We start from the raw sequence: 27994 nt of genomic DNA, 5'->3' as shown, positions 1-27994 counted from the left end.
GTTGTCATTATCTCATTGCAATGCTTAAATAGCAAAAACAAAAGAGCTAAAATCATATACACTTCAAAAGTGCACTTAGCTCAAGAATAGAAATTAATTAACTTAAATCATTCTTATGTCAATACTGCAATACCTTTGAAAATCCTAGTCATAGGACCATAACTCATAGCTATAACTTTGGGAAAAACAAAAGAATTACATTAATTAGATAAAAGCCAATATACTCTCATGCAAAGAAACATCATGCAATGCTATAATCTGGGTAAGAGCTGGGAATTGGGATCAGGAGGAGTCCTCATGGGGTAAAACTAGCTTTAAATATATTTGTAGGCTGACCAAAATAAAATAACGTTTGTGTTAAATTCCGCTTGACAATAAAGTGTACTACAGAAATTTTACCACTAGACAAAGGAAATCGTTTTGAATGTTTTGTGGATTTTGAAAGTTCAAAATATCTACTCCCAAATGTGCAGAACAATAGTAAGAATGAAGTATCCAAGTAAGACGTTACACGAAAGATTAATATAATGATTGAGAGATTCAAGTTTTTACACCATAAGATTGTTTGGAAAGCCAAATCTACGATGGGATTAGAGCACAGGGCCTAAGTGTCAAAGTTAAATTAAAACAAACAACTTTAGTAATGTAGTCCAGGTGAAGCAAATGGCCTAGCAGACAATAAGAGTGTTAAAAAATGGGGTTTAAATGTCCCAGTCCCAAAATTCCCTGAAATAAAAGAATATGGAGACAGAGCCTGGGTAAAACCATTAAAATTCATTTCTGCACTTAATTTTGTGATGAGCTCGGGGGCATGGGAGGGAATCTCTGAATGTATATTCTTGGACACATAATAATGAGGAAAGACTTCATGAAGTACTCCTCACTGCAATAGAGTATGATTCTGCTTTTGATACTTCACTGCTGGCAGCTTTCATATCCCATCATGCCCCCTTTATCTCTTACCTCCACCTGGGCAAATAAGAAAGCTCCCTCCTTTGGAGCCCAGAGGTGTGAGATTTCAAAACCCTCAAGGCCCAGGCTACTTGTGAGAATGTTTTCCACATCTTCACACCCTAAACACCTCAAGCCATTCTCCCTCTGCAACTCTCTCAAGTCATTTTTAACCTGTGTGGGAGCTGCTCTGCTCTCCCAGAAAGCCTATCATGTCAGTAATTATTTTTGCCACTTTCTTGGAACCAAACTTGGGGGCCATCCCATCTCTTTAGGGTGACCACAGCATTTATCCAACTATATGTGATCAACTTTCTTATTTTCTATTCCTTTTCATGCTATTTCATTTATAAGGTTACTGATCATAGGGGCGGCCTGGGTGGCTCAGTCGATTAAGCAGCTGCCTTTGGCTCAGGTCATGATCCCAGGGTCCTGGGATTGAGCCCCATGTCAGGTTCTCCTGCTCAGCGGGGAGCCTGCTTCTCCCTCTGCCACTCCCCCGGCTTGTACTCTCTCTGTCAAATAAATTAAAACCTTAAAAAATTAATAATACTGATCATAATCCTCTACACAGATTATACAACCCACTAATTGTAGATTTCAGTTGAAAATTCTGGTTCAAGATAAGGAAAGCACAAAAATTCCAATTCCAAAGGGTTTTTGGTTCTTCTGATTTTTGACGTATTATATGAATGGATAATAATAGCAAAACTGGCATGACAAACATATTCTAAGAATGGCATTCCAAGCATAGTTAAGACTCCAGCTCTGCCTCACTTCTGTGACTCAAGTCGCATTATACATACTATGAAGGTGATACACAGCAGTGCTTCTCAAAAGTTCATGACATACCAATTACCTGATGATCTTACTAAAATGCAGATTTTCAAACAGTAGGACTGGAGTATGGGCAAAACTTCTGCATGCCTAATAACTGTCCAGCTAGTATCAATATTGTTGGTCCACGGAGATAACTTTGAGGAGCAAGGACAAAGAGAATGGCTATGGAACTGTGGACATTTGCATTGTCATTCCCCCTAGTTCTTTGTCCGTATGTACACACGTCATCTGAATCATTTGACAGTAAGTTGTAGACATGATGCCCCTTTACCCCTTAAATACTTCAGTGTATAATTCCTAAAAGTCAAGAATATAACCACAATACAATGATCCAATTCAGGAAGTTGACATTAAAATGGCACTATTATCTAATTTACATTCCTTATTCAGAATTCAATGTCCCACTAATGTTCTATATAGCAAAAGAAACAAATTTCTGGTCCAGGATCCAAGCCAGGGTCACATGTTGCGTTTAGTTGTCATTCCTCATTAGTCTTTTATCTAGAACAGTTCATTGGTCTTTTTTTTAATCAGGTCTTTTACATTTTTAAAGAGCGCAGGTACTTTATTTACAGAATAAATTCAACTTTCTCTGATGTAGTCTCATAATTCAAGTTATACATTTTGTTCAGGACACCAGAGAAGACATGTACTTTTGATTATTCGTTCTTTAGGAGGCACATGATACCTATTTACCATTACTGGTAAAGATAATTTTGATTACCTGGGTACAGTGGTATCTTCCAGGTTTGTACACTACAGAATTTTTATAATTAATACGTATCTTTTGGGGAAGTACTGGAGATTTCTGTTTCTTATAAAACTACCATCCTCTCAATTTAGTACCTATTGATAACTCTTGTCTAAACAATTATTATTGTGGTACCAAATGCTATTTTTTAATTTCATGTTTCCTCCTGCTTAAATTGCTATTTTATTGTAAGGAGCATTTCAAGATGACAATGCAAGAAATTTGAAAACTTTTTCTCACTTTCATCAATTGTACCATTTAATCGTGTAGTAACTGCTTGAGAAACGTATAGCACATAAAGACAGTAAGTCACTAGCATTACTATGAAATCAGTGTCACATGGAAAAGTTTAAATGCCTTTTATGAAATCACAGGGCAAAAATATTTAAAAAACAACTACAATAATAAGAAACAAACCAAAAAAAAAACCCACCCAGGAAATGTATGCACTGATTTTACACTATCAGCCACCTAACTGAGAAAACCTGACACTTTAGGCAGCTGGAGTCTTAGGATCTACAAAACAAGGTCATAATGAGGGGGTTCAAGAGTCTGAATCCTTTTATCCAATTATAGCCTGAGCATAGAGTAGCCATCCTTGTCTACTGTGGGAAGGTCATTAGATGGGCCCAGAGCAATACCTTCCTTCTTAACACTAAACTAAGTGAGAATTGGTTTTACCAAATGTGTGTAATAATTTGTGAAATGCTCAAACCTTCGTATCACTGCCCCTGGAGTTTTTCAAAGAATAAAAATCATATCCAGCTCCTTGTTGGATGAGAAAGAATCTTTGTTGGTTAACTTAAAAGTAAAAATATCTTCCTAACAGATACCCCAAAACAGCCATTGCCAAAGGGAATATCACTTAAAAGTTACCGGAATGGATATTCTCTCCTCATCATTACCATTATATGCTTTACTGATTTAAAAACCATCCTCAATGTTTCCTCCAGCAGCTCATATAAAACGGCCACAAAGCTGTAACATCTGCTTGGCAGTATTAACATAATACATTCAAAAATCGAGTTATCAGAGGCATTTCACTCTACAGCTGCATTGTTTTACTTGTTAATGTCCTATGGCTAATGTATTATTTCATCTCTAAAAAGCAAAGCTCAGGTTATCTGATTAAGTTTGGCACCAAGAAGAATAATGACCTGCATTATCTTAAGACATGAGTGATATATTTGCACACAGACAGAAACCACTACCAATTATGTGCTTATTAAGGAAAGCAGTACTAGATAAGAAATTTTTTTTCTGCATATAAAAAGATTTTAGAGATTGGAAATATAAAATTTATGGATAATGACCCCAGATCCCTACTAGCCAAAGGACCAGAAATTAATATTTTGATGTCTGTTGGAGGGAAGAAAATGATATATTTCAGGAGAAATCTATGTGAAATTATATAATTACATATATATAATTTCAATGTTTAAACTCAAATACATCCATATAAACATCCTTAGAAACAGATTTCCCCCTTGTGTGAAAGGTGAGCAAGTCTACATATTTCAATGACTACTGAGGGCATTGCTGTAGGATAGTAATTCATTCACGATTATACAGACTTAGCAACAAAAGGTAAAACCATGCTTTCTGTTCTCTGTACAAGAAGGCAAAGGGGGTTATGATATATTTAGAAGAATTTCCTTAAAAATATTTTTAATTTTTAAATATTATATGCCAACATCTGGAAACTGGAAACAATCATTCTGTCCAAAAAAGAATGTTTAAGTATACCATTTTTTAAAAAGAATGAAAAGAATTACAGCAAGATATCAAGAGTTGTTTATAATCTTTCTTGTCTTTCATTCCTTTTTAACTTTCCTGTATTTCCTCAGTTTCTATAATCACCTGACTAAAAATAGCATCCGTAACTCTTATCGTTGATTAATTTGGATGATGATTTATTAATGGGATACAACACAGCAGACCAGTCAGTGCACCTTAATTTCCAGAAAATTAAAATTATGTTCAAAATAAACAGCACTGCAATTTTAGAAAGTAAGGGTATATGTGCGTGAATTATGTTACTAAAAGGAAAGAAAACTGTAGAGTAAAAATGAGGAAAAAGAAAAAAATATTGAAAAAAGAATGATACACGTCAAAAGACTTACTGTCATTTTCTTTGGATAGATGCCTATGAATTTTTGTTTTTCTGTTATTCTTACATTTTCTAAGATTTGTACAATCATATAGTAATGTTGGAAATAGCATAAAATATTTTCATAAAGGAAGGTGAACCACCATATTGTTTGTTGTTACAGAACAGAATCAGCAATATCATCTCAGAGACTTCCAGGATTATGAGAATAAAACAGCAGAAGACAAAAGAAATAAAAAACACATTTTTCCAATGATTTTTTTCCCCTCTCAAAGTGTTTACATAGATTTAGGCTTATTTACCCCTAGACAATAATTTCACTCATTTTATAAAGCTGTATCAGGTGCATTTTATAGATAAGGACCTTTAGATAATAAAATTATGTACATATTTTATAGCAGAGTCCAAAGAGGAATTCAGTTTTCTTGCCTTTGTTCTCTTTTTATTACAAAACAATCAAGATTTCTGACAATGTTAGGAATGATAAATTAGTTACTATTTGTATTTGAAACCAGATGTAGATTTGGCTTTATGATTTAATCGGACATAAACATTCCTAAATAACTTTTGGCCCATTCTGAACTAAGTTTCTTGTCTATAAACCCATCCGTTTCCATTCTTTTTTCTAGCCTATATATTCAAATTTTATACCATGGATCTTTGCAACTAGACCAACTAGGGTACATTTGTAATATCAAAAATCTGCCTGTATTTTGAAATTTCTCACTGATCACTACAGTCAAAATTTTTTTTTTAAATGTTAAGGTCAGTAGCCAAGAAATCACTCCAATTTTTGTTATTTTTTTTTTTCCCTCTCCCTCCTTTTCTTTCTCTCACTCGCTCAGTTACACTTAGAAGATGCCACTTATTCTTGGCCATTCTTAGCTTAGGATAACACAGGGAAAGATGTTTGCAATGCAAAACAGTATTCCTACAGAGTCAGAACCCTGTAGTAGCTATTATCATTGCACAGAATCTTCCGGACATGACCCACAACACAACTGACCATCGATAAGGCTACTATCAAGTAGTGATTTGCTCGAGCGTAGAATTTTTTTCCGAAAATACATTTTCTCTTCTCACATTTCTGTCATCCTCCTCTCATTCAAGTTCACTCTCCAAAAAGTCCCCCTAGATTAAATGAATTTTAAAAAACGGTTGTATCTAATTCAGTCCAATTAAATGTGGGATAACACGAAGAGGCTCCTTATTGGTAAAGTTGCCAGATGCCTGCTTTCCCAAGACAAAACATGTACAACTGCCATTTCAAAACAAAGGAGGCCACAACTGATTTGTAACGTAACCAAAATTAACTAGGAACTAGCTGCTTGTATACATCTATGAATCAGTCTTACAAACTTACAAAGCTTCTGTTCCTGTGTCAGCCACAACGCCTCCTCCAGCCCACAACCTCGAACAGCTTTGCTCTTGAGTCTTACGTCCTGACGTTCGCAAAGGAGGGAAGACGACTCGCACCTCCAGGCCCGCAGCCTTTCCTCAGCAGCTGCGGCGGGCAGAAGCCGCGGAAGCGCGGCGCTCCCTGCGGGCAGGCAGGCTGGGCGGTGCCGCGCAGCCGCAGGAGGCGCCCCACGGGGCTGTGGGCGGACAGGCTCCTTGCGGCCGCCAGCGGGAGCCAAGGAGCCCCAGCAGGTGAGACCCGAGCTGCACGGAGACACCGGCGGCGCGGATCCGTCTGGAGCCCCGAGGGGCCACGGAGCCATGAAGGCCTCTGAGCAGAAGCCCCAGTTCTCTTAGTGGAAGGGCAAAGATCCCCAGTTCTACAAGTTCCTGCAGAAGAACGACCACAGCCTGCTCAACGCCAGCCACCTGGACAGCTCTGAGGATGACGAGGAGCAGTTCCGTTCCCTGCCCCACATGCTGGAGGAAGCCAGTGAGGGGGAGGAAGATGAAGAGAACGAGGACCGGGTCCCCAGAGGTCTGAAGAGGAAGAATGACTCTGCCCTCTGTGACTCTCGCCATGGTCGAGAGATGGCAGAAGTTGGCCAAGCTGCGCCTTACTCCAAAGCTGTTCCCCAAAGTTTTGTGCAAGTTCTGAGCACCCAAAGAGACCAGAAAGGCAGCAAATTCCAGGTCACCGACAGTGCTGTGTTCGACGCTCTGATCACCTTCTACATCAGAGACCTTTTGGCTGTCTCCAGAAGCAGCTGTTTCCAAAGGCCCCGAAGGACAGCAGCAGGATGCTGCAGCTGTCCAACCGCCCCCAGGGGGAAAGCTCCAGCTGGACATCAAGGGCTTACCAGAGCACAGTCGTACAGCTGGTGGCCCGCACGGCAAAGGTCACAATAGCAGCAGCTGTCTTCCGGCATGTCAGCAGCTCGATGCTCTACCGTCTGACCTTCCCCAAGCAGTGCTACATGCTGCTCAAGAGGGCAGTGGTCCTATGGAGCACAGGTGAAAAGACGCTGTGAGGGCTGGACTTCCTGGTTCTCATCAGAGTCTGCTGGCACAAGAAGGATGCTGTCCTGAGCTTGGTCCTCAAGCAAATATCTATCACCTAAGTGAGAAACTGCAGTTCCCTCCCCTAAGGACTGCCCCTCATCAACTTCAGGTAGCAGACCCTGATGAAGCTGCTCATAGTGGTCACCTGTGTCACCTACCAGCAAGCCTGCTGCTACATCTGCCAGTTCACCATCCACCTGAGGACCCCACTCACCAAGTACTACAGTCAGGGGCGGAAGCCAAGGGACCAAGAGATCCACCTGGAGATCACTGACAGTTAGTGGCTAGAAGATTGGAACTTCCCAGAAATAAAACGGCAGAAGGTGGAAGACAGCAGGGAATTCAAAAACTCTTTGACCTGGAAAGTGGCAAGGAGGACAATACCAGTGACTTTCCATAAAGAAAGGGAGAGCTGGGTCTCTGAGAGCTCAGCAGGGGCAGGGGGGAGGAGGAAGTAGAAGGCAGCAGGAGCAGCCAAGAGGGAGAAGTCGGCTACTTCCTGGATGGAGGCCCAGAGGCAAAGGCGGGTTGGACCCCCAGTGAGCTATGGCGGCTTGCCCAAGGGCCTGAAGACAAGTAGAGGGATCTACTCATCCAGAGGACTGAAAGCTGCCCGCCTGGGGGCCTGCAGGGGCTGCTGTGCAGTGTTTCCACCTTGCGGTCAGCCAGGCATGCAGCTTCCTGGCCTGCGCTGAGCCCAGAGGCCCTGAGTCAACACCCATGAAGTAGAGGAAGGACAGTAGGATGGTGGACAGGTCTTTATTTTTATAGCATAGAAAACCAGAAACTAGGAAGAGCTTTGCCCATCCTTGAAACAACTGCCTTGGGGTGGAAACTATAACCATGGAGCCTGCCTATCGCTACATCCCATAATAGTGGTTTAAATACATCAACCTTGTCAGGGAAGCTGACTCGAGTGGGGCTCTACCCTGACCCCTTGCCTGATGTCAGGATGCTGAAAACCTCACAAAGAGCATCCTCCCTTCCAGAGGGAGTCAGTGGGCAAGGCCAAAGACAGCCTGGTGCCTCTTCCTGTCTCTTTGCCTCCTTTGTTTTTGGTTTTCTGCTCAGGATGCAGAGCCTCTGGGCCTGGGTCCAAGTTTGGGTCCCCAGGGCCATCTGCACCAGGCTCCTAAAGTGAACCCCAGAAAATCTTTGGATACTTGTTCCTTTCCGCTTAAATTACATGTTTTCTTTTTGAAATATTCTTTTTGCATCCAAAACCAAAAGGAAAGGAGGGGCCTTTGCATCTGAGTGGCCAATGCTGAAGAGGTTCAGGGATCTGAGCTGCCCACCCACCAGCTTAGCAGAGGCTGGGAGGGGTCTGTTGCACCTGGAAGCAGAGCCATGTTCCCATTCTGTTGCTGGGAGGAGGCTCAGCCAGTAGGGAGTGCCCCCCCCATAAAAGGAAGTGGCCGTTGCTGGGATGGGGACTGCTCCCCCATGAAGAGCTCCTCTCTGGTGCCTGTGGCACTGGTGACTTCAGTGACAAAGCCACTGGGAAGCTGGCCATGTGGAAGATGGGACTTGGCGCTTGGCCACCTGTGGAGAGATGGGCCTGGGTGGGGATCTGCCCAACTGCTGGCCCAAAGCCACAGAGAGGCTCAGTGCTGCCCCTTCCATTGTCTGAAGACCACCACCTCCAGCTGGCACTCAACTGGGCCCAGATCTTGAGTGCAGCCCCTGGCTTCAGCCCCATGGTGGTCAGGAAGTGTTCCTTTATTACTTCCTGGGGTCAAGGTCTCCCCATGGATCCCCTGTTCTCTGAAGACTTTGTGAGGGGAAGGGGCTAGGGCCTAAAGGAATAGTGCCTGGATCCCTTCAGTCCAGTAAGGGCTGAGTACCCTTGGGTGGCTCAAGGCTTTCCAGAGAGAGCAGAACCAAGAAGTGCTGATTGTGCAGCTTACAGGAAAAATTTTCGAATGAAAGAAAAATCTTTGTGTTGGGTATAGGCCAGTCCTGAAGGCAAAAGGGGTGTGGGGGGTAGGTGGGAAGCATACAAACTCTCCCTCCGTCTCCCCACATAGTTTGTGAGGAGGGGAAATTTCAGGTGCGGAGAGGAATGGTGCTCTCCCATCCATCCCCTCCTTTCCAGGGAGAGATCGGAACCATCCCGGGCAGGTATCCCACGTCTGCCCCAGGGACGTGTGCCCCCACCCATATACCAATGCCTATTTTCCACAGCCAGTCAGGTCCCAACAAAGCTGCCGACATCATCTGCCATCCACTTGCTAACGTCCTTGTGGGCTGTGGCCTCCCTTCCATCCAGGCAAAATCTCTCCATGGCTCCTGGGTTGGGGCCTCAGGAGTGGGGAGGTTGTTACTAAGACTCTGGCTGGTTCTTCCCTTCACTCCCACCCATCTGCCTACATTTGCTTGCCCTACTTTTTTAGAGCTGTTGGATGATAACTAAAAGGGATTTTTCTCCCCAAGGACACCTCCTTAAGACCTCTGATTAGGGGGAGACGAGGTCTCCTTCTAACCTATGGAGGATCCAAAGCATGGAGAGGCCTGCCCACCCCAAAAACATATATAAACAAGGGGAGGTAGGTAGGTAGGTAGGTTTACTCACTAGCTAAATGTGCTTATCACAAATAATGGGGGGAAAGGTTAAATCTGCAAGTACGCCAAGGTAGAATAGTCTACTAAGTCCACTAAAACCAGTGAGGTCCTTATTTTTCTATCTTTTCACTGGATGATTAGTTAGCTATAGACTAAATATATTTCTGAGTACATTGCCTTCTTTTTGAGTCTTGGCCTGTTTTTGTGACAACATTTGGTACATGGACATCCTTTCACAACTAGTATCCTAAATCAGAGTCTCAATTTTCTTATCCAGTTAATCACAAATGTCCAACTTCCATGAGAAAGCACTTTACCTTTCCTTAGACGGCTTTTATTTCAAACAAAGTTTTACTTATTTAAATGTAGAATGTCAGGATTAAGTGATTATTGATAAAATTTCATTCAGAATAAAAAAAACTTACTGTAATATAATTATTTGCATCAATAATTTTTTAGTCTTACTCTACCACACTAGTCAAGATGTTTTGTTTCTTTTTCTTCAAAAAACATCTCAAAAGCAATTACCTACAAAATTTGCCCTTGATAATTTGAATGGAACTTTAAAATGTAAATATTGAATCTTTACCCAAATTATCTTTTAAAAAGGGAATGAGAGGAGGAGAAATCTAATATGTCATAAGAATCTAGCCTCTTATGTGCCACATTCTCTTTTTGAGCTTTTACTAAAACCCTAAAAACATACCCAATGAAATAGTGACCGTTAAGTCATATTTTACAAATTAGTAAATGAGAAGAGAGGGTAGGTAATTTGCCAAGCCTCTGTTTGCCTTCTACCAACTTTGCATTTTCTTTTGGTGATCACTGATTTTACTTTTTGAGATGAACTTAGCTTCAAATCCTGCTGCTCTGTTTAAACACCGCATTACAGAAATCAATGTGTGACTAGGAAAAATTACCAGATTCAAACCTCTTAGTTTGGGGGGGGAGGGGCACCTGGGTGGCTCAGTCCCTTAAGTGCCTGGCTCTTGGTTCTTGAGGTGAGATTGAGCCCCACTGCCTATCTCCCCCCTTCCCTGCTTCTCTCGCTCTCAAATAAATAAATAAATAAATAAATCTTAAAAGAGAAGGGAAAAACTTATAATAAGCACATCCAACTTGTACATTATTTAAATGATGGTCCATTAATTGGCTTGCCTATTAGTAGATATTTGAAAACTATTAACATTAAAAGCATAGGCCATTTTAAATCTTCAATAAAAAGTATTATTACATCCAATTTAGATATTTAAAGGCTCATGCATTAGTGATCTTTTGCACCTGAGAAATCAATCAGACCTTTAAAAAACCTGATTTCATGGTATGAATCTAAATGTTCAAATTCTTACACTTAAGTCCATTTATCCTTTCAAAGACTAAGTGGGGTGTAGGGAAGGGAAGAACACTGGCTAAAAGTCAGGACACTTGGAATTCCTGTTCTGAACTTTCCTCTAACTACAGTGTAAAGAAGGTCATGGAATCTCTCATGGCATTTGTCTTCTCACATGTAAAGAAGTAAATGAATGCTAGAGTATTTCTAAGTACTCTTTTGGTTAACACATTATGTGAAATTATTGGAACTAAGTAAATGAACATCTTTGTAGACCAACAATATAACTTCACAAATTTACAACAAAAGGATAAACTATGGAGTTCCTTTTTATGTCAACCTCCAGTATAGCCCTTACTTTATTTATAATCTTTGTGATTTAGACACTGTTTTTTTTGATATGATAGCTATCCATCAAAGTGCACCTGTTGTAGTTATAAGGATAATTCTGCCTGTTTTCTTTTGACAAAGAAGCTACATGATATGATTACTAAAATGACCTGGAGAGAAATAGAATCAGATTCTCACATCTTCCTATTATTCATGACCTGCTTCATGAATTAAAAGAAGTCATTTATGACATTTTGCTGAAGACTACACTTACTGCACCATTTCCTCCGCTTGGAATATGCTCCATTTCCCCAAAATGAAATACGGTAACAATCCTGTGAACACAAGCAACAGTGGCTAAGGATAATGAATCCAAAAGCAAGATATGTGAGAATATATCTGGGAATTTTTCTCTTTCTGATTTGAATAAGGACATTTTTTCAGTAGTCTGCAATTACAATGATAGACTCTATTTAGCTTTTGGGAGGCAGAGAGGGAGGTATTAGGTGAACATCAGAAAAGAGTTTCAGGTATAGAAAGTGCTCTTAGGGTGGTGTAGAGGAAAAAAAATTTTTTTTCTACCCTTCTAGGTTCTTTTGGCTGGTCTGTTAATTAAATTAGTATAAGATTAATAGGAAAAAACAATTATGTTTATTTAATTAATTATGTATGTGTGGGATCCCCATAAGAATATGAGACCCACTGGCAGTCAGGCAATTGAGACTCATATGCCATCCTGAGCTGAAAAGAAGGGGGTAGGGGTCAGAGACTTCAAAAGGGAGGAAGACAATTCACAGGAAGATGGGAAGAACAAATGTTTGGTAAACAAATGTTTGCTACACCATACAGAAATAATGGGACATAGAGAGGAATTTGATATCCAGGTCCCCCAGCTTACCACACCTGGCCCATATTCTTTGTAGTTATCTCTGATGATAGCTCTTTTCCTGGACCAGACCCTCTTTCTAAATTCTTTTAGGCAGTTAAAGGGGAGGTAAAAGCTCTTCCGGAGACTTTGAGGCTTTGATTGATTTCAGCTCCAAGTAATCCACATGCCAAAGTGGCACATTTTTGGGAGGCTTGTTCTGAACCCCTTCGATGGCAAAGAACCAATGTTGACCTTAACATTTTTCATGAAAGGAGACTTATTTTGTGATCACCAGTTGCAGGCTATATTAGCTAGAACACTGATGAGAATCACTGTAGGACGTTCCAGTCTGATGGCTACCCAATCCCTCCCCCTCCTACCAATTAAATCAGAAGCACTGGGTTTGGGACCTAAGTAGGGGGATATTCGAAAATGTTGTCAGGTGATTCTAATACACACCTAGGGTTAAGAACGAAGGCCCTAGATAAGCGGTTTCCAGACTGAGTTATGTATCAGAAACAATGCTGAGTCCATCCAGTAATTCTGGTTTGTTGGGTATGGCCAAGGAATGTGAAATTTTGACAAGCATGCCAGGTATTTCTGATGTAGGTGGTCCATGGACAGCAATAAAAAAACACTGTCCTAAACAGTAGTCCCTAATGCATGCTCACAGTGAAGTGAATTTCTCATAACAGTCAATTCCTAGATAGGCAAAATTACAGATTTGAGTAAAGCTGGATAAAAGAACAAAGTACAGTTCATTATTATAAATGCAGATTCCTGGAGGGGCACCTGGGTGGCTCAGTCAGTTTAGTGTCCAACTCTTGGTTTGGGCTCAGGTCATGATCTCAGGGTTGTGAAATTGAGCACGGCTTTGGGCTCCATGCTCAGTGGGGAGTCAGCTTGGAGATTCTCTCTCTGCCTCTCCCTCTGCCCTTCCCCCTGCTCATGCACATGCGTGCTTGCTCTCTCACTCTCTCTCTCAAATAAATATATAAAATGTTTTTTACATAATGCAGATTCCTGGTCAATCAGCCTTTAGGTGTTTGGGGCTTTGGAATCTGTATCTTGTAAGTTTCTTATGTGATAAAAATAAGCCCTGGTCTGGCAGGTATCTCCAGTGACTTCTCTGAGATTCTTAAATGCCTTTGTGACTAGTTGTAAGGCAGCAACTAAGATGGCTAGTCTTCCTGCATGAGAATTAAAAAAAAAAAAGGCAATAGGGCCAGATACGTCTTATTTGAGATCCCTGTTTTTATAAAGAACATAAATCCTGAAAGTGACTTAGTTATCTATATGTAATTTTGCCTAGATATTGGGCCAGTAAAGCGGACGTCTGTGCTTGAGATTTGCCAATAGGAAGATCTAAGGATAAGAGAAGGGACAATACAATTCTAAAACACTACCAGGTCTTATTGGCCCAGTCCTCCTACTTGTATTTGGTTATTAATTTCAAGGGGTTATACCAAGAGCAGGCATTCCTTGGCTACCTCATAGTGTCAAGGCTAATACTTCTAAAATTTGAATGTATACATGAATCACTTTGGCATTTTGTTAAAATGCAGATTCCGATTTAGTATGTCTGGGATGGGGCATAAGAGTCTGAAATTCTAACAAGCTCCCAATTATTACTGATGCTGCTGATCCATGGACTGCTCTTTGAGTTGCAAGAATCTAGGCAATTTCTGTGATTCTGACACCAACCTACATTCTTAACCCTTCTCATTTTCTTGTAAATCAAGATTATTGATCATAGGCCACATTGCTCTGACAGTATATGCGTTCATTGCTGCCAAGCCATCACATTAACCTCTCTTGGGTTGGACTCCTATATATTCCTCAACTCTGGGGGCTCCCTGGTATTTCAACATCTTAATAGCCATTTAAAATATTTAATTTACAAACACTGCCGCATTTGTGATTTATAGAAACCATGTCAATGCTACCTTATCAGCTTCACAAAAGTAAAACTGCTGTTCCAGGTAGGTTTCAAAATTTGCCCAGGGAGTTTCCATGGCTCAACTCATAAGATCATAGGGACTCACCTCCAAGACCCCTAATTCATCAAAAATTATTATTTTTTAAAACCACAGTTTCCTGGGTGAGATATGATGTCCTGATCTTCCTTACCTATTTGGACAACATATCAGCAATGTAAATAAACAGGACTCCCATGCATAACTTTATAGACTTGGATATAAACCTCTCCATAAATTTTAACTAAAACTCACACCTATATGAAATACCATTATTTTCACATTAGTATAGAAAGGGATAAAACAAATTAAAACTACCTAGTTTGAAACCAACAGAATGTGGAATACAATTTATGATAAATTCAACTGAGTCATCACGTTCCATAGTCACACATTGGTGTAATTGGTTCGCAAAGGGACACCTGCAAAGTCATTCTATGAGTTATCTGGAATGTTAACTTACCTAATGAACCTCTTTCAGAAGGAGCTGGTCATCTTATTCAGTAAGCAATAATGTGTGTTGCACATTACTAACACAAAAATTAAAACAAAACATTTTTTATAAAAAGTAGCACCTTTGCAATATCATTCCTAGTGGCTTCAGAATAAAATGTATTTTTATTTACTTCTTTTCTTTTCTTTTGCTTTTTTTAAGTAGGCTCCACGCCCAGTGTGGAGCCCAACATGGGGTTTCAACTCATGACTATGAGATCAAGACCTAAGCTAAGATGTTAAACCGACGGAGCTACCTGGTACCCTAGAATAAAACGTGATTTTAAAATATCAATATAAATTTAAAAGAGAAATTGTTCTCCACATTTTAATTATTGCTACATTTATAAAATCAATGCAAATGCCATCATTTGACAAACATTTCCCTCTGCAATAATTATCCCTGTGACCTATCTTGGGATCTCCACTTCTCCACTAGAGGAGAAAACACGCTGAAAGAAAAAGAGGGAATTGAAGGCAGTGGGCTAGGATGAACTCAGTAACTCTATATGAAATTATTGTGGAGAAACGAGACCTCATTGAAACCTTCTCACCAAATGATTTTACAATATATCCTTAAGCCAATGATTTGAAGCACAATGATAATGATAATATGTTGCATTGATGGTTATTTCTACCATATCTTGTACAGTCACCTAAGTGTCTCTATATTGATGAGATTTCACATACTGACTACAGAAAACCTTAATGACCAACTTTTTCAAACACCATTTACACTGTTTGAAGCTTATTGGCAAGGACTTCATCTTTTCAGGAAAGAGAAGCATTATCCATTTTCCATGCCTCAGTGCATTAATCTCCAATAACTTTCTTTCATATGTAGTGTTAATATTATTATCTTCAGTTATTTTGTTTCACCTATATAGTGGACTTATTAAATTTGAAAATTGGAAAACATGGAAAATTATCTGAGACAACAAAATCAGAGAAGGATATATCACATAATGTGAGTAGCAGTTTGGGCTGTTTAAAAAAAGACTGGCTATTGTGTATCCTTAAAAAGTTGGAAAGGGAAAATATGTGTGATATCTGGAAAATATTTTATACTATATCTGGAATTATCATTCTTTTTTTTCCTTCTGTTTTCACTTCACTCATTTTACTTTTCTCTCATGCTAAGACTAGTTTTTCTCTCATGTCAATACAAACTTTTAGTTGAAAAATTTAAAAATATATATCATCACAGTTACATTACGTTGTGTAATTCAAACAAATAGCTTAATCAAATTCAAGCTGCTTTCTTCCTGAATCATTTAGTCAAACATAAGCAAGTTAACCCGGCAGAATTGTACTTTATTTATGGTTTAAACACAATTGAGACACATTAACATTATCAAGCCTGTGGAAAAGATAATGAATTTTTCTTTGTTATGATGCATCTCACTTCCAACTTCCATGGACAATTACTGTGCACTTTTGTTTATGAGGTAGAGTATTGTCTGTGACACTTGGCCATTTAGGACACTACATTAAATTGAGTATTGTAAATTACTTCCTTTTATTTAGAGGAAAGAAAGAGAACGAAAATAAAATGTAGAGCTTTCTAAATAAAATGGGACTTTATGAGTTTGCTTCCTGTGTTCTGAATTTCTATACTTTTCATTTTAAAAGAACTCTTCATTTGAAAGAGTCAATTCCACTTTCAAAATGGGTCTCTGGAGCCATAAGAAGCAAAATATCTTCATTACCTGAACAATGGCCAAGTATGATATAGCAGCAAAGTATAATTATATAGATATACTATCAAACATATTTCTGGATTGATACTAGTTTAGGGTAAAATAAAATTCCCTAGACACACATGCCTCTGTATTTCATAGACTTTTTAATATGTTCCCCACCAATTTCATATTTGAAGAATGTATATTTGTTACTTTGAATTTAATGCACATAAATAAATTTAATTTATGATGTCATTAAATTGTGTATCAATATGTACTAATACTACAAGAATTCAGAAACTTGAGGTGGTATAAGGAAAAGTAAATGCCACATTACCAATCATCTACAAATGGCTACCTTTCTTGTAACACAATAATGAATGTATTAAAAGTAAAAATAATATTTTGTGCTAAGATCGTTGTCAAAACAACTTTCTTAAAATCTCAAATGACATCACTATGGATCATGCCTCTAAAGAAGGGCATTCGCGGGGCGCTTGGGTGGCTCAGTTGTTAAGCATCTGCCTTTGGCTCAGGTCAGGATCCCAGCGTCCTGGGATGAGCCCCGCATCAGGCTCTCCGCTCCGCGGGAAGCCTGCCTCTCCCTCTCCCACTCCTCCTGCTTGTGTTCCCTCTCTCGCTGTGTCTCTCTCTGTCAAATAAATAAATAAAATCTTTAAAAAAAAATAAAAATAAAGAAGGGCATTCGCTTCCAAATTCCTGGTTGCAAGTGCACAAAGCATACCAATATACTATTATTAGCAATGGAAGATAGAGGCCTTCTTAGATTTTTTGAACAATGCAGGCAGCCAAATTTATCATGCCAGGCCCTAGAGATATTTGTGGGAAACTTTTCTTTTTCTATAAAATTCTAAATGATTTCTTTTTCTGTGAACACCAGCCAGGTCTAGATAGGCAATTGCTAAAATGATTGTAGTGCCAGGCTTCTCTTTTTCTTATAGGTGACACCAATTTCAGTTGTGTCAGGCCAGCAGACATACATTAGATACAGCCTCTCTCAACTTGCTAATAAATCACTATAAAAACCAAATATCATAAAAAACCTAATATGAAAGAACAGATACTCTCTTGAATATTGGAGGACTTTACACGAAGGCATATGGATCTGCATTGAGAAAATAATCTTCAAAACAGAACCATAAATTTTTTTCTTGATGTACACAGTGTCCACATTAAAAAACAGTTCTTCAGGGAAAAAAAAAAATCTAAGTAAATCACTCTCATCCTTGTCTTTCTTTCTCCTCTGACTCACAGAACAAAAATATCTAACAAAAACCAAACGGGGAGGGGGGAGGCGCCTGGGTGGCTCAGTCATTAAGCCTCTGCCTTCAGCTCAGGTCATGATCCCAGGGTCCTGGGATCGAGCCCCACATCAGGCTCCCCGCCCAGCGGGAAGCCTGCCTCTCCCTTTCCCACTCCCACTGCCTGTGTTCCCTCTCTCGCTGTGTCTCTCTCTGTCAAATAAATAAATAAAATCTTTAAAAAAAACAACAACAAACGGGGCAACCTTTTCTACAATGTGTGAAAACTGATTTTGAGGCAGCAAGAGCACATGTGCAAAAGTGATTTTTATCATCCAGAGTTTCAACCGTATGAAATTGCCAATATATAAATGTTCATCACCACTGATGGCAAACCAATTCACTTTAATCCATTATGTCCCTTCAGAGGCAGCAACTCCCAAAAACCACAGGATGTGAAGAAAGAAGAGTAAATGCTTATGACTATTTCATCCTGAACGAGGTAATATCCTTGAGTTTTATTGGGAGTAAAGGTTTGGGTTTTTTTTTCTAGAAATTTTATTTTTCTGGAAGAAAGTAGAAATTCATAAGATAGGAAACACTACCTATACTTCAAAAATTATAATAAATAACTCAAATCCTGTTTATTTTTAGAAACAACTGGCAACTAACCTAATCAATAAAAAAGTGAGAAGGCAAAAATAGGCATTACAAGTAAAAATAATATTTTGTGCTAAAGATCATATGTTTGTTGGTTTGTTTAAAGATCATATGATCTTTAAACACACACCAAGAATTAAATTATGACACTACTTTGCAGACCTCTTTGCAATGAAATTGAAAATTCTAGATTAATTGGATAATTTAAAAGAAAGGTACACTATCTGTCAAAATCTACTTTGAGATAGTTCAAACAGAGCAATTTCCGCTGAAGAAAACTTCAATCAAGAACTATTTATATAAAACATCAGACCCAAGTAGATTCAGAAGGAAATTCTTCTATTCCACCAAAACCAGATTATTGCAACTCTACAGAAGTTGTTCCAGAGAACAGAAAGTGAAGGGAAACTTAGAAACTTTTTTTTAAATGGGTGAAATAAAATGAAATTGTGATAGCACCAAAAAAATAATAGAATAATCGGCCAATAACATACATGAATATTAACTATATATATATGCACATATATATATATATATACACTATCACAGCAAGAAAGCAATACACTCTGACAATATGAAGTTTATTTCAGGAATTGAAGGTTAGTTCTTAATAGGAAATCCATTAGTATGATACACCAGAAATCAAAGGCCTCTCTATATACAAACAAAAAAATATATATGATTATAGCAAAATTACCATTTACAATATCACCAAAGAAGCTGAAATATTTAGGAACAAATTTAATAAGTGATCAAAACGTATGTAAGGACAACTTTAAAACACTCGTGTAAGGCATTAAAGGGTATTTAAACAAATGGAAAAATATTCCTTGGTTCTTGGATAAGATGACTCCATATTGTAAAAGGGTCAGTTCTCCCCAAGCTAACTTACACATTTTACACAATCTCAATAGAAATAGCATTTTAAAAAAAAGGCAGACATTGATGTTACAGTTATTATAGAAAGCAAAGCACACAACAATAACTAGAAAAACAATGAAAGAAAAGCTATGGAAAAGGGTAGGAGAGGACTAGTCCTGCCAGATATTAAAGCATTTAAATCCTTATATAATGCAGTGTGGTAGTGATATATGAATACACAGACAGGCCAGTGAAATAGAATAAAATCCATAGAGTGACCCACATATATATGCAAATTCAATAAATGATAAAGAAGCTATCATAGATCACAAGGAAAAAGATGAGTGGGTTTTTTTTTTTAAAGATTTTATTTATTTATTTGACAGAAAGAGAGAGAGAGCACAAGCAGGGGGAGCAGCAGATGGAGAGGGAGAAGCAGGCTCCGCATCGGAGTCCCTGACACTGGACTCTATCCCAGGACCCTGGAATCATGACCTGAGCCGAAGGCAGACACTTAACCAACCTGAGCCACCCAGGTGCCCCAAGATGAATGTTTTCATAAGGGTCACTGAGTCAACCAAACAGCCACTTAAGAAAAGAGCAAATTAAAATCCCTGTCTCACAACATATCCAAGAATAAGCTCCAAATAGGTCATAGATCTAAATGTAAAGGATGAAACCATACAGTTCCTAGAAGAAAATATAGGTGAATTCCTCTATAACCCAGGTACTGGAAGGGCTTCTAACTATGACCTAAAATCCAGGTGGACAAACAAAAAATCAAAACACTGGACTAAATTAGGAAATAAAAAATATCTTTGCATTGAAAAGAAAAATAACCCCAGGCCAAACCAAGAGACACATGACAACTTTGCAAAGAATATTTACAACTCATATCACAGGAAAAGGTTACTATCCATAATATATATTTTTTTAAATTTAAAGGATAAGTATAAAAATCCTATAGAAAATAATGGGCAAATGAAATTAACACATAATTTTAAGAAACAAATATTAATATCATCCATAAACATGAAAATATATTCACCTTCACTCATAATAAGAATACAAATTAAAACTGCACTGAGATTTCAGTGTTTTCCCACCAAGACTGACAAAAAACAAAAACAAATTAAAAAAAAAAACTTGAAAATACCTTCTGCTATGGGGAAAGAAGACCTGTGACATATTACTGGTGGGAACATAACATGGTACAAGCTTTATGGAGGAGAATTTGAAAATATCTTTTGATCCATCAATTTCTTTCCTAGGCATTTGCTCTAAAGATGCACCTCAAAAGATTACTAAGAAAATACAATTACCCAAGACAATTGATTGAAGCATCATTTATCATACATTGAGGATCATGGGAGCTCAGTTTCTCACAACTGGAGAAGAGACTTAATAATATAGTCACAGAAATGAACTGTGGGGTGTTAACCTGGAATCAGTAGTAGCTCATGGTTTAAGAGATGATGGATAGGCAGACAGATAACTAATAGATGTATATATCTCTTATCTCTATCTTCTCAAACAGCCTAGAATCAAAAATATCACAGTAGCAATGAGCATAAAGTTCTCAGATCTGTCTCTAAATGGAACCAGAGCCCTTTAAAAAAAAAAAAAATGGTGATTCTAGAATTTCAACAGGAAAGTACAAACTGTTAGAGGTTAGCTGGGAAGAACAGTCACTTAAATACACTATGAATTGTTAAGTAATGAGTAAACAAAACAAAGCAGTCATCACAGGAGAATATTTGATTTAGGAAAGAATGCAGCACATATCCTAAAATAACATTTTATTTAGAAAGGAAAAGTAATCAAGAGAAAAAAGAATGAGAAAAACATTTGGCCTATGATTTCTCCTTAATAACAATGCTAAGAGAAAATGTAACAACATCTACAATATTTTGCATATAAGGTATGGCACTCCTAAGGTAAAAACCATCTTTCAGTTATTAAGGAAAGAGACTCTTACCAAATTCACCCATCTATTAAGACGGGGCATCACAATAACCCTATTCATGGCCAAAAAGAATTACTTTTCACTTGTTTGCAACATTTTGGTTGTATCAATCCACCATTATTTGGTTTCATTTAGTGGTATACACATTATGCAATAATCCTAATATGTTAAAAGTATAAGAAAAAACAAAACTCCATGAAAACAACAGCAATGTTTTATTCAAAATGGAATAGTAAGATATTTTTTTCTTAATTAAACCTTTCACCAAGATTTTTTTTTTCTTACTTACAGTTTTAATATATCTCTGCCTTCTAAGAGATTAGATCGGTCTCTCCCTGGAGGGCAAGGATAGCAATTCTGAACAGGTCACTAAATAAAGATGCTTTTGTCAATCAATAAAATAAAAATAGAAAAAGGAAAAAGGAAAGATGATAATAATTAAAAATACATGTGGCAAATATAAGTATCATTTCCTTAAAATATAATATTCCTTATTATATAACTTTATTAAGAAATAACTTTAATTAAAATCAATAAGATCCCTTTATTATTGAGCAAAACATAATGCAGAAATAAATGGTGTGAAAATAAGGAAGTAATGATGTAAAGAATAGATTATCATCTACCCAAACAAAAGAATCATTTAGCAAAGTGTGAGAATATTGCTGAATTCAAGAACATCAGACCTGTAAAGCTTCCTACTTACCAAACATCATCAATAGAAAATATAATTTAAAATATCCCACTCATAGTAGCCACAAAAATATAGGCATTTATAATAAGAATAAATGTGCAACACTGAAATGGCAGAAAAATCTACAAAGAAATAATACAAATGAAGGATGTATAAGACTCAAATAGATGTAGAAATATAGCATGTTCTTGGATGTGGGTACTTAATATTATAAATAATTACACTTAATTTTATAAGTAATACTATAAGTAATTATCCTCCTTAATATTATAAGTAAATTAATCTCTGCCTTCAATGTATCTCTATTCACAATTTTTTATTTATGAATGTTAACAAAGAGAAGCTAAAATTCATATTGGAAAATGTATACAAAAATAGCATTTGAAAAAGTCATAAAACAAAATGTATTATGAGATTTCAATAATAGAAATACAACGGTATTTGTGTATGTTAGGGAGATAGATCACATACACATATATACATACATAGAAATTTATTATTTAGAAGTGTTACACTTCATTTGAGAAAAAACAGACTATTAAAAAATTATGTTGAGACACTTTTGCCAGATAAATTCAGGTTCTAAATATAAAGAACAATACTATAAAGTATTAGCGGCAAATATAAAATAATATCTGTCAGACATGAGGTAGGATAATTTTTTTAAATAATAAGACTGAAAAAGCAAAATCTAAGAATAATGATAAATTTAGCTACATCAGAATTTAATACAAGTCCTATATATAAAAAAGCACTGTAAACAAATATTTTTTTTAAAGACTTTATTTATTTGAGAGAGAGTGCACAAGCCAGGTGGTGGGGAGGGGCAAAGGGAAAGGGAAAAGCAGACTCCCTACTGAGCTGAGCAGGAAGCCCTACCAAGGCTGGATCCTAGGACCCTGGGATCATGACCTAAGCCAAAGGTAGACGTTTAACTGACTGAGCCACCCAGGCGCCCCAACACTGTAAACAAATATTAGCTATAGACTTAGAAGACAATAAACTTGAATCCATAATTTATTTATTCATAGCTAAATTAAAACAAATAAATAAGCAAACAAATAGAAAACCTGCTGAGAAATAAGAACAAGTAATTTGCCTATAAAGAAAACAAACATATGAAAAGTTGCTCAACCTAACTAGGCAACACAAACGTGCAAATAAAATATCTATAAAATAATCTCCCTAACCTATCATGTTGGCAAAAATCATAAAGTTTGAGAATGTAAACTATAGATAAGTATGTAGAGAAACAAATACATCGTCTTTCCTGGTGGCTGTGTAAATTTATGCCATCACTTTGAAGGGCAGTCTGGCAATGTTTAAACACTTTTAATACGCATACTTTATGATGCAACAATTTCTTTCAATTTTTTCTACTCCAGAGAAAAAGTCACTTATATGCTCAATGGAGCACGTATATGGATATTAATTTTAAACAACCCAAATTACCATCATTAGGGAAAAGGCTAGCCAATATATATATTTACACAATGGAATAATATGCAACAGTTAAAAACAAGAGGTAGATCTGCATGTACTTATATCTACATGTACTTACAGTAAAACTTCAAGGTATTGCTACAAACAAAAGGCACATTGAAGGGCAATACATAAAGAATAATTGTATTTATGAAAAACAAAAACCATACACAAACCATAGCATCTGTTTGTGTGTGTGTGTGTGTGTTTATGTTTGTATACGTGCATGTATCAAAAGACAGGCAGTAAAAAACACAGCACTGTGGTTGGTGATCTGAGGGGAAATATGCTTTATCTGTAATATTTTACTTTTGTAGTAAATACAGTAATTACTCATATATTACTTACATATGAGGGACAGGAAGAGACAGCATACAGAAATAGAAATATGCATGTTTTTAATCATATGTAAAATATGCTAAATCACTCATACTTAGAAAAGTGCAAATTGAAATACCAGTTCTTTTTTTTTTTTTAAAGATTTTATTTATTTATTTGAGAGAAAGAATGAGAGAGAGAGAGCACGAGAGGGAAGAGGGTCAGAGGGAGAAACAGACTCCCTGCCGAGCAGGGAGCCCGATGCGGGACTCGATCCTGGGACTCCAGGATCATGACCTGAGCTGAAGGCAGTCACCCAACCGACTGAGCCACCCAGGCGCCCTGAAATACCAGTTCTATACTAAGGTCTCTTTTGTCCTATTGCAATAGTCCTGAATTCAGTCTGCTTTTACTACTTTTAACTCCTGTCCAGCTCTGGTTTTCTTCGACAATAGAAAGCGTGCATGTGCGCGCACATGCTCACATACACACACACACACACACCCACCCAGGTGGAAAATGTAAAAGGTAATCATCTCATTGAAGTATTTAGGGATCATTTTAATTTAAAAAGATGGGTGGAATAAGTAAGAAAGCCTGAAAAGCTGACTGAAAGAAGACGTGTTAAGCCATCACAGCCAGTCCAGCTGGCCCAAAAGTGGTCTGTGACCAGAATCCATTCTGATCCTTGATTCCATTCTGAATGGTCAGTGTCTAAGTATATTTTAATATTGTCCTGACTTAGAGTTATATGAGAAGACCTAAGTAAATGGAGAGACAGGAGGAGAAATATTTCTCTGTGTGTAGTTTCTGAGGCGTTGACTCATTAACTGATGATGGGGGAGGAGAGGCTGACCTTTTGGTGGGGGAAGGGGAGGGATCCTGCCCTCACAAGGAACCCTAATCTAAATTTGTGTTTCATTTTAGAGCTAAATACTATTTTAAACATTTAGGGTGAAAATTTAATATTTTAGAGGTTGGACACGGCATTTGTCGTATGGGGATAAAAAGAGTCTTTTTTTTTTTTTAAGAAAAATATCTTGATATGCAAGAGGGTAGGTTGGGTGTTTGGCAGCCAAAGTAAGGCAGTCACCAAACAGCTCTCCTTAGCAAGGAAAAGGGAGAAAACAAAGGAGAGGTAACAAAAGAAAACAAGAGAGCAGGAGGTGAGATAGCAGTAGGTTGGGGTACTGTATAAGAAATCTACTGCGGAGCCTGGGTGGTGCCGTTGGTCAAGCCTAAGACTCTTGGTTTCGGCTCCGGTGTTCTGGTTGTGATCTTGTGATCTCAGGGTCAAGGGATGGAGCCCTGCCTCAGGCTCTGCGCTCAGCAGGAGTCTGCTTGGATTCTCTCTCTCCCTCTCTCTGCCCCTCCTGCTCGTGTTCTCTCTCTGTCTCTCTAAAATAAATAAATCTTAAAAAAAAAAAAAAAGAAAGAAATCTACAGTGGTTGGGGCTAAAGATGTTGAGTGCTGCTAGCCCAAGGAGTGGTGGAGCTGACCCAAGGGTAGTGTAGAAACAGCAAAGGTCCAGAGGTGCCAGGAATTATCATGGGGAATGCATCTAAAATAGCAGTTTAGATGCCTGGACTATCAGAGGTCTATCAGAGGGAGAGGACCGCTCAGGCACACTATCCTATATATGGGAGAAAATGAGACTGTAGTTTCAGTCCCAGCTACTTTTGTACTGGATTAAGTCTCCACACCTTGATGCTATTATTAACGATAATAACAATACATTTCATGCATTACCAAAAAGTAAAAGATCGATGAGATAAAAGCTAAATAAAAGTGACCATCTTTAACAGCCTGCAATTCTCTGACCAGTGAACTGAGTCTGTATCAACTCAAATTGCACAGAGGAAAGTTAATCACGAGAAAATTGAAGTCCAGCCTACTCATCTGCTGTTTTGCCAGGACTGCACGAGTGTCAACAATATGGCAGGAAGGACATGTAACAACCAATACAAAAAGTAAACAAGCAACCCTAATGGAATCAAAGTGATCATAACTAGCTATACTCTCCAGTTAACAGCGGGTGAGTGAGACAGCGAGGTGGGGGGTGTCTCTGTGTGTATGTGTTTGTGTGTGTTCATGCACAGACGTGGATATAAGCACAGAACAGGCTGGGAAAATGCAAACATTGACAGACATTAAGTGACAAGGTACTGCTAATTGTCAAGACTTACTTTTTAAAAGTTGCATATGCTCTATTAGATGTAGGACATTCTTCTTTCTTCATTAAGCCTTGTATTCCTTCTTCCCTCATAAATATTTATCAGAAACCTATGATGTACTATTTCTAAAACAAAAATTATCAATATGAATTCATCAGAAATTAAATAAGCCACAGTGCCCAAAGTTCCTGTCCTCATAAATTTTACAAGGGGTTTCAGTGCCTTAAAGAAACATAATTAAGGTGTTTTGCGGTACAAGGGGGAATGACCTCTGTTTTCACTTAGCCACACACATCTACATACATTACGGTAATGTGGTTATATAAACACAACATTTTTCAAAATGGATTAAAATGATGAGGACCTCTTTGAGGTTAAGAATATAGAAGCAAGAAAAGCAACAGAAACATATATGTTCTTTCTCACAAAACAGGAAGAAAGCACGCTATAATCCTCAGCACAAATTTAAATGAAATAATATAATAAGAAACATTGTTTACATTAACCATCTCCAAATAAATGCAAGTGTATACAATTTCCTAACTATGTGTATGTACCCATGCACATGTTTGTGTGAAGGGGCAAGAAGAGAAGAGAACCAGCCTACGATGAGCAACAGACCTATTCCAAGCACAACAGACATGCTCAGAACAATTCTGTGAAATAAAACGCATTATGTACATTTTACAGATGATGGAACTCTTCAAGAGGCTGTAAAGACACTGGTGGTTTTACATTTCTAATTTTTTTTGCTTGAAAATGACTTTGAAAATATGCTAAATATTTTCCTATCAGCTTATAATATCTGTTAACTGCAATACTGCAGTTATAGAGTGGTCTGAATTTGAAAGAAAATAACACATTTCTGTTTGACTCTCCTTAGAGCGCTATTTCCTAAAACTTTCACAAGTGGGAAAGGCCTGACAGGCCATATAAGGTAAAGTATGGGAGGAGTAATTGTTGGAAGGATTAGTAAAATAGCATCCCTAATTCTAAAAGGCATCTATGTTCCGGCAAAACAGGCAGGCATATCCATAGTAATTTGGTGGTGATTTCAAGGGTTACCTAACCAAAACCAGAGAATGAAAGTTTTCAAGTATCCCGATATTATTGTTCAAAAAGTTCTGAAAGCATCTGCTTTTTTTTTTTTAAGATTTTATTTATTTATTGAGAGAGAGAGAGAGAGAGCACAAGCAGCAGGGAGAGGGAGAAGCAGGCTCCGCTCTGAGCAGGGAGCCCGATGCAGGGCTCAATGCGGGGCTCGATGCCAGGACCCTGGGATCATGACCTGAGCTGAAGGCAGACGCTTAACCAACTGAGCCACTCAGGTGCCCCTGAAAGCATCTGCTTTTTAACCTATTTAATATACCTGGTTGCTTAAGGCTGGTAAAAATCAGACTAAGACATGAGGCAGACTTGAAGTTTTACCTTTGCCCATCTTCTCAGCAGAAAGGATAGGCTTTAGGAAATGAGTCACTGGTTTTGACAAGGAATAGTGATACAAAAATATTTCATGAAATGCTACCCAGGCACCAGCCAAGAAGAGTGGCAACCAGTTAGCAATCTAAAAGTGTAGAACACATTAGATAAAAAAGATAAAGAAAACAAGGACAGATTAAAAGAGGCCAAAACAAAGAATTCTCTCCAGTACAGTCTTAGAAGAGAGATTCAGGGAAAGGTGTGATAGGACAAAATGAGATACAAAAATTTTAAGAAGAGGCTGATTGTGGTGTAAAAAAAAAAAAAAATCATTATAATGGGATCTTTGAGGAAAAAGCAATTGGATTTTTTTTAAATAACTGAATGTAGGGGCACCTGGTGGCTCAGTTGGTTAAGCGGCTGCCTTCGGCTCAGGTCATGATTCTGGAGTCCCGGGTTCAAGCCCCACGTCGGGCTCCCTGCTCAGCAGACAACCTGCTTCTCCCTCAGCTCCTCACCCTGTTCATGCTCTCTCTCTCACTCTCCCTCTCGCTCTCTCTCAAATAAATAAAATCTTTAAAAATATATATAAAAAATATAAATAACTGAATGTTAGAAAATTTGCATTTATTGTAAATGAAGTGACTGGAATCAGGCAATCAAATCTTTTTTGGGAGGTGTTCTTAGAGAAATTTTTTAAATTAACATATAAGAATGATTTCCAATTAAAATATGATTGCCTTAGCAAGAAAGTGGGAGATTATAAATTATTTGATGGCGAATGAAAAATTCCAGCTGTGAAGAT

General features: G+C 38.0%; 1 pseudogene; it reads left to right on the top strand.

Annotated features, from left to right (window-relative positions):
* Nucleotides 1-6371: 6371 nt before the first annotated feature.
* LOC141373779 (nucleolar complex protein 2 homolog pseudogene) lies at nucleotides 6372-7393 on the top strand (annotated as a pseudogene).
* The last annotated feature ends 20601 nt before the right edge of the window (nucleotides 7394-27994 follow it).

The sequence above is a fragment of the Callorhinus ursinus genome, unplaced genomic scaffold, assembly GCF_003265705.2.
Source record: "Callorhinus ursinus isolate GAN/ISIS: 27379988/994484 unplaced genomic scaffold, GSC_fseal_2.0 scaffold12, whole genome shotgun sequence".
In the NCBI taxonomy this organism is placed as follows: domain Eukaryota; kingdom Metazoa; phylum Chordata; class Mammalia; order Carnivora; family Otariidae; genus Callorhinus; species Callorhinus ursinus.
Note: the sequence above shows the minus strand (reverse complement) of the source record. Positions and strands in the feature narration are given on the sequence as shown.